Here is a 6,451-nt window from a genome sequence, read left to right on the forward strand (position 1 = left end):
TGGGAAACCAGCAGCTCGGAGACTCAGTTTAAATCCTGCTTCTTCCAGGCAGCCTGCCTTGATTACTCCTCCTTTAGATGGTATAGTCAACTGGTAGGAGCACTGGGAGGTCAGCCACATCTGGATTTAAATCCAAGGCCCATATTTTGCCAGCTCTGACTTTGAGAGGACACTTGACCGCTTAGAGTCTCACTGTTTCCTTTGAGAGAGTGGCATCATAATAATTATAATAGTAGCATGGGAGGACTGTTGGGAAAATCAAATGAGATCATGGACAGGGAAGTGCCTACTGCTGAGTCTCCTCCCTGATAAAAGGGGTCAGGAAATAAGTCTGCCTTTCCCCGACCACTCAAATCAGATGCTCTGGAAGGGTCTGGCTAGTCGCCTCCTCCCTCCGGGAGATGTCCGCACTGACATTCTTCGTTTTATTTCTAGAACGGAGGATCAGGGACAAAGCGAAGCCTCTTAGTGCCAGGAGTGTTCATAAATTATGGGGAGATGAGAATATTTTAATACAAACCAAAGAATCTCAAGTACAAAGAACTGTTCTGAGAATGTGTTTTTTTCCCCCTCTTTTCTCCCCCCTTTCTGTTCCCCTGATATTTGGAGCTGAGAAGACTCCTCGGGGAATTTATAACAAGTGGAATATTTAAGGGTAGGGAGACAGAGGTCTCTCTGGCGTTCTCCTTTCACGGGAAGTCACCTCGGAGTGTCTGGTACGTGCATGAGTGACATGAAAAGAAGTCTGTGAGCAGAGAAGGGGAGAATATGCCAAGAATTGTCAATTATGCAAAAAAAAAATTGCTTGTCCAAAAGAGTGATGTGTCTGGCTTTATTCCCCAGATGGAGTTCAGCACTCTGGACGAGGCCCTTGCCAGACTGTGAGATTTTCTGAAAGTGCCTCGGAGCTCCGCTTCTCTGACCCACCCGTGATGAGAGGTCCCTTGGTTAGCCAGGGGGTCACTCTCCACCTGCTCCTCCAGTGACAACCATGGGATGTGTGCTTTGATGAATCTTGAAGAGACCAGGATATCCCGAGTCCTGTGGTTGGGACCCAGTTTCCAGAAACGAACCTGGGACTGTCCTGTAAGATTAAAAATGTTTTCTTTTTGTGTTTGTTCTGATAGCTCAGTTGATAAAGAATCCGCCTGCAGTGAAGGAGACCCGGGTTCGATTCCTGGGTCAGGAAGATCCGCTGGAGAAGGGATAGGCTACCCACTCCAGTATTCTTAGGCTTCCATTGAGGCTCAGCTGGTAAAGAATCCACCTGCAATGTGGGAGACCTGGGTGCGATCCCTGGGTTGGGAAGATCCCCTGGAGAGGGAAAGGCTACCCACTGCAGTATTCTGGCCTGGAGAATTCCATGGACTGTATATCCACGGGGTCGCAAAGAGTTGGACACGACTTAACAACTTTCACTGATGTATTAATTGGGTGAAAAGTAGCAGAAACCTATTGTGTACATTACTAATAGCCGATTGTGTTAGTTGGGTATCTAGGCTAACTTTGCTGGACGTATGAACCAATTGGGCTTACTAGCTCACTCGGAATGGAACTTGTCGTATGTAGTGGACTTACTGTACACCTGAAGTTGTCCCGGTTCTCTCTTTAGTCACCCAAGTGCTCTCTGCCCCGCTGTCCCCTGCCCCCCACCTCACTCCAAGACGACGAGCCCCATCAAGCACCTTTTTTTGTTCACACTTGTATCTGTGGTACCCAGCTCAGGGCCTGGGCATAGTGGGTGCACAGACTGTCTTAGCTGAGTCATTGATGGTCCAGTTCACTATGAGTTGCTGAGCAAGCCTTTGCCTGCCCCAAGCCTCAGTTGGCACATCTGTAAATTGGCGATGTTGTACAATAGCCCATTTCCCCATTATTTCTGAAGCTGATACACCGGGGCTGGAGGCTCAGGGGTAAAGAACCTGGCTGCCAATGAAGAAGACACGGGTTTCCCTGGGTTGGAAAGATCCCCTGGAGAAGGAAATGACAATCCACTCCAGCATTCTTGCCTGGAAAATTCCACAGACAGAGGAGCCTGGTGGGCTACAAGCCATGGGGTCACAAAGAATTAGACATGACTGAGCTAGTACACAACAGCAACAACTCTGGGGCCAGGCCGTGTGTTGGGTGCTGGGTACATAGAGATGATTCTGACCCGTGGGTTTTCTGGCCTGTTGACAATGTCTGGACTTTGCATTTCCTAGGGTGGCTGCGAGGATGGGTTGGGAAAACATGTGAAGCAGATGGCAAGAAACTGAACAAACAGGAGGCATTTTAGTCCTACTTCTCATTCTCCCACATCTGGGCTTTTCAAAGCTTTCTCCACCCCAACAAGGATGCTCGAGTTCACCTGTGCCCATGAGGAAGGTGATAAAAGAATCAACACCTGGAATGGTGTTCCAAACAGTATTATTTATGCTTCCCTCCCCTTCCTTCCTTCCTTATCTGCATCCAGGTGGTTTTATTTTTAATTATTTTTTTTTAAATTTGGCAGCATGCTAGATCTTAGTTCCATTACCAGGGATTGAACCCACAACCCCTGTATTGGAAGCTCAGAGTCTTAACCTCTGGACAGCCAGGGAAGTCCCTATCCTTTTTAAAGGATGTCAGAAGATATCCATCTTCTCCTTGGAGCTCTGCTTCCAAGTCTCTTTTATTTGAATCCAGGGGAGCTGGCCGAACACAAAGCCATCAAAACCAAAGTGGTCCAAGATGTCCCGCTGGCCTGAATCGACCAGAAAAATGAGAATTTCCTGGCTGTCCAAAGGGTTCCGTCAGATGCGGGGTCCTGAAGCCTCCGACCCTCCCCTCCCCAGCACGAAGGAGAGGCTGGTTCAGGTCCCTCTCCTGAATTCCTAGCCCAGCAGTGGTTAAAATGTGATCCCTTTTATTCAAGTAATAGAGACGAAGTTCTCGGGCCTTCGAGGAGCATCAATTCCGAGATTTATTAACCAATTTAAAATACTATTGTCTTTCACTTCAGAGCAAGATTGAGGGGTGTTGTTGGAGGAATGTAAAGGCAGAGTGACTGAGCCACAGAGCCAGGAGGTGTCTGTACCTGGGACTCAATAGATATTCATGAACATTCCCGTATTTAGTGAAGGAAATAACTTAATACCGACAGTGCGATGGAATAATAGCTATTTCCTGGCTGACTTGCAGGCCTCAGAAAATGAGATTGTGGCGGCTTCATTTTTCTTGTCTTTTCCCGCGCGCTCCCTGCCAGAGAAGGCTGCCGCGCTGGGATTCTCTCTGCATTTCCAATGAGCTGGGGCCTGCCACCTCCTCCCAGCCCCAGTACTGCCCTTAGTATCCCTCCCCCTGCCATGACCTTGGGCCTGGGCTTCCTCAAGAGGTCACCCTGTGCCCTGTTTAGTAGTCCAGGCGGGGACTGAAGTAGTTCAAGCTTTATTCAGGTGGAGGAGCAGGCAGATTGGTCCCCTGGTTTGCACACTTGTTCATTCATTCACTCATTCATTCCGTATTCACAGAGTGTCTGCCGTGCATTGGATGCTGAGGACACAGATAGAATACTCTCAGGTCCTTCTCTCTTGGAACTCACAGGGCATGGATGGAGATGCAGAAGAAAGCATTCTAGGGGCCCCAAGAGCTGTCCATGAAAGGTCCACTGATGCTCACAGAACAGTGGGGCCCTGATACTCAAGGGACAGATGGTCAGGAATGGCTTCATAAGTGATGTACTTCTTAAAAATTGCCTCTGGGGACTTCCCTGGTGGTCCAGTGGCTAAGACTCTGTGCTCCCAATGCAGGGGGCCTGGGTTCGATTCCTAGTCAGGGAACCAAATCCCTCATGCCACAACTAAGAGGTCACATGCGTCAACTAAAAGGCTCCAGTGTGCCACAACTTAGACCAGACACAGCCAAATAAATAAATTTAAAAAATTGCCTCTAATATGACTCACTGAGTGACCTCCTGCCCAGCCCTTTATAAGCATTATTTTGTTTGGTTCTCATAGTAACTTCACAATGTGGACTAGCATCCTTGGCACGTTACAGGTGAGACACTGAGGTTCCATCGGATGAACTGGCTTCCCCCAGGTCATGCAGCTAAGAAGTGGCAGAAACAGAACTGGAAGCCAGGTTTCCAGGCTCTGCACTGTCCCACTGTCCTGTTGGGGTTTGCCCAGGTGTGGGTGTGGGGAGGGCATTCCAGGGGGTGGCAACAGCTGGGGTGAAGCTCTAGAGATGTAAAATGGCCTTATGCTTTGGAGGAACCATGAGAAGTTCCCCAAACTTGAGGGTGAGATGGGAGTGGGAGCAGGTGTAGGGACCGAGGGGCCGTGGGGGCATCCTTGGGAACTTGTGGGCAAAGAGGAGCTAATGAATGATTTCAGCCTTGCAGTGGGGCGGGGCTCTATGTGGGAGGTATCCTGCTTGACCCTCCAGACTGAGCTCCATCCTTCACCATCCCGCCCTGAGCCCGGGAAGCTGACCTGATTGGGCACATCCACAGATTCCCACGCCTGGCCCTGGCTGGGTTCAGCCAATGAGGAACCCAGCAGGAGATCAGGGGGCGGGAGGAGAGGAGGATTGGGTGTTTGTCCACCTGGCCTCCCTGGGCTGGATGTGGCCTTTGACCGAAGGCCATCAAGGGGAGGTTGCTCTAACACCACTCTCTTATTTCCTTCATAGCACTGATGACCACCAAGGCCAAACCCTTTATTAACATGCTTGTTCATGGACTGGGTTTTGCAGGCTCCCTTGGGGGTGGGGACCATGTCTGCGATGGTTACCTTGGGCTAATATTTTGGAGTGATTATTATACACTGGGCTATCTTCTAAAAGCTTTCACTGGATTGTCTGAATTCTGACACCCATCACTCGCATTTTATCAGTAGCACACGGATGTAAAGTCACTTTCCCAAGTTCACACAGCCAGACAGTACTCACACCAATACTTGAACCCAGAACGAGCCTAGCTCAGAGTATGTGCATGCTAAGTTGTTCAGTCGTGTCCAACTCTTTTTGACCCCATGGACTGCAGCCAGAGGACTCCTCTGTCCATGGGATTCTCCAGGCAAGAATACTGGAGTGGGTTGCCATGCCCTTCTCCAGGGAATCTTCCCAACCCAGGGATCGAACCCGAGTCTCCTGCATTGGCGGGTGGATTCTTTACCACTGGGCCACCTGGGAAGCCCTTAGAATAGGAACTCCACAAATATTTGTGGCAAGAATAAGGAATGGGTTTTGTTAGACTGTGAGCTAGACTGTGAGCTGATTGCTTGTCAAGCCTTGTGGCTCATCAAGTTACCAAAGTTCAAGTCATACTGGTCAAGTACAGGTCAAACTAATCAAGTGCCTTCTCTGGGTCCCGGTCTGTGCCTCCAACTCCCCGAACAAACATGGCTGCAGAGCTGCATTGTGGCGTTCCTGGACTGTATCACAGAGTTCCTGGGCTCTACACATTTCTACCTTTAAGGGCCTCTTCCTCCATTAAAAAAAATAATTAAAATTGTATTTTATGACTGCTTTGGTACAAGAAGGAATATTATCTCCCACTGGATTATGTTACAACTTGGCTTTTGGTTTTAAAAGAAATTAAAATATTTTCATGGGCCCCTAAAATGTCGTGATCCCTAAACACTCAGCTGACTGCATAGCGAAGTGAGGACTGAACGGTTGGGCTTTTGACTATAAGCATTTGTTATTACATGTAAATTGCACACAAGCATTCATGGGGGCGTGATTACGTCCATTATAGAGATGGGAAAGCTGAGGCTCGCAGAGATTAGCGATCTGGCCCAGGAGCACAGAGTGAATCCACGGCAAAGCTCACGCCTGTCTGAGGTTTGCAATGTTGTCACGGGAAGTTCCAACGACAGTTCTCTTGGGCCACGCTGAGGATGACAGCCACGTGGCAGTGAACTTGTCACAGTGTCAAGATGAATGTGTGTCTGGCACAGGGATGGCAGACAGGACAGAGAGAGTGGGAGACTCAGATGGATTCCTGCTTGACTCCTGGTCCCGGAGTGGTGGCGAGGGCTGGGGACAGAGGAGGGGCCAGCTCTTTGCCCTCGGACTTGAACTTCCGAGTGAAGCGGGTGGCCCCTGAGTCTATGGTTACCCCTGGGGTGGAGACTGGGGCCATTTATAAGCTGAGTGTGATCTTGCCCAGCTCCGAATGCAGGTGGTCGGTGATAAGGTGGCTGCTCCGTAATGAGCTCAGTGGGAAGTTAATAAACACCATTGTACTGAGAGAGCAATGGCAGACTTGAGCACGAAATAAGAGAAATAGCCAGGGGGCGGCAGGACCCCTGAGCTGAGGAGCAGCTGCGCCCAGAACACCCCCACCTTCCGCCCCCACCACCCACACAATGTCAGACAGTCCTTGCTTCCTGCAAGGGCTCAGCTGTCCCCTGGTCTGTGACCTGGGGCGTGTGGCTTCTGGCTCACGGCTGCCTCCTCTGTACAGTGGGGCAAAGGGGAATTA

At 49.8% G+C, this 6,451-nt stretch overlaps 1 non-coding gene across 1 annotated transcript; it reads left to right on the top strand.

Annotated features, from left to right (window-relative positions):
- The first annotated feature begins 3,727 nt into the window (after nucleotides 1-3,727).
- On the top strand, nucleotides 3,728-3,800 carry TRNAG-CCC. The gene has a single exon. It is a non-coding gene; the product is annotated as a tRNA-Gly (tRNA).
- Nucleotides 3,801-6,451: the final 2,651 nt, after the last annotated feature.

Source organism: Oryx dammah, unplaced genomic scaffold (genome assembly GCF_014754425.2).
Source record: "Oryx dammah isolate SB20612 unplaced genomic scaffold, SCBI_Odam_1.1 HiC_scaffold_12, whole genome shotgun sequence".
NCBI lineage: Eukaryota > Metazoa > Chordata > Mammalia > Artiodactyla > Bovidae > Oryx > Oryx dammah.